Genomic DNA, 716 nt, shown 5'->3' with positions numbered 1-716 from the left:
TATCGAGTTGATCATTATACATGAAGAAATAACCAATTTCATCGTTTGGTTTATGTTTTACACGCGTTTTAAATTTTATTGCCGAAATCGCTTTTTCTCGCCGAGATAAGCACGTTTTCTGAAATGCCGGCTCTCCCGTCACTCTGGTTAAAGTATTATGAAAAAAAAGGCTGTTGGGGGCTAGGGAGTATCGAGTTGATCATTATACATGAAGAAATAACCAATTTCATCGTTTGGTTTATGTTTTACACGCGTTTTAAATTTTATTGCCGAAATCGCTATTTCTCGCCGAGAAAAGCACGTTTTCTGAAATGCCGCTCTCCCGTCACTCTGGTTAAAGTGTTATGAAAAAAAAGGCTGTTGGGGGCTAGGGAGTATCGAGTTGATCATTATACATGAAGAAATAACCAATTTCATCGTTTGGTTTATGTTTTACACGCGTTTTAAATTTTATTGCCGAAATCGCTTTTTCTCGCCGAGATAAGCACGTTTTCTGAAATGCCGCTCTCCCGTCACTCTGGTTAAAGTGTTATGAAAAAAAAGGCTGTTGGGGGCTAGGGAGTATCGAGTTGATCATTATACATGAAGAAATAACCAATTTCATCGTTTGGTTTATGTTTTACACGCGTTTTAAATTTTATTGCCGAAATCGCTTTTTCTCGCCGAGATAAGCACGTTTTCTGAAATGCCGCTCTCCCGTCACTCTGGTTAAAGTG

This window comes from Syngnathus leptorhynchus, unplaced genomic scaffold (assembly GCF_054491065.1).
Source record: "Syngnathus leptorhynchus isolate UIUO unplaced genomic scaffold, UIUO_Slep HiC_scaffold_48, whole genome shotgun sequence".
NCBI lineage: Eukaryota > Metazoa > Chordata > Actinopteri > Syngnathiformes > Syngnathidae > Syngnathus > Syngnathus leptorhynchus.
The sequence above is the reverse complement of the archived record's forward strand: the minus strand, read 5'-3'. Positions refer to the sequence as shown.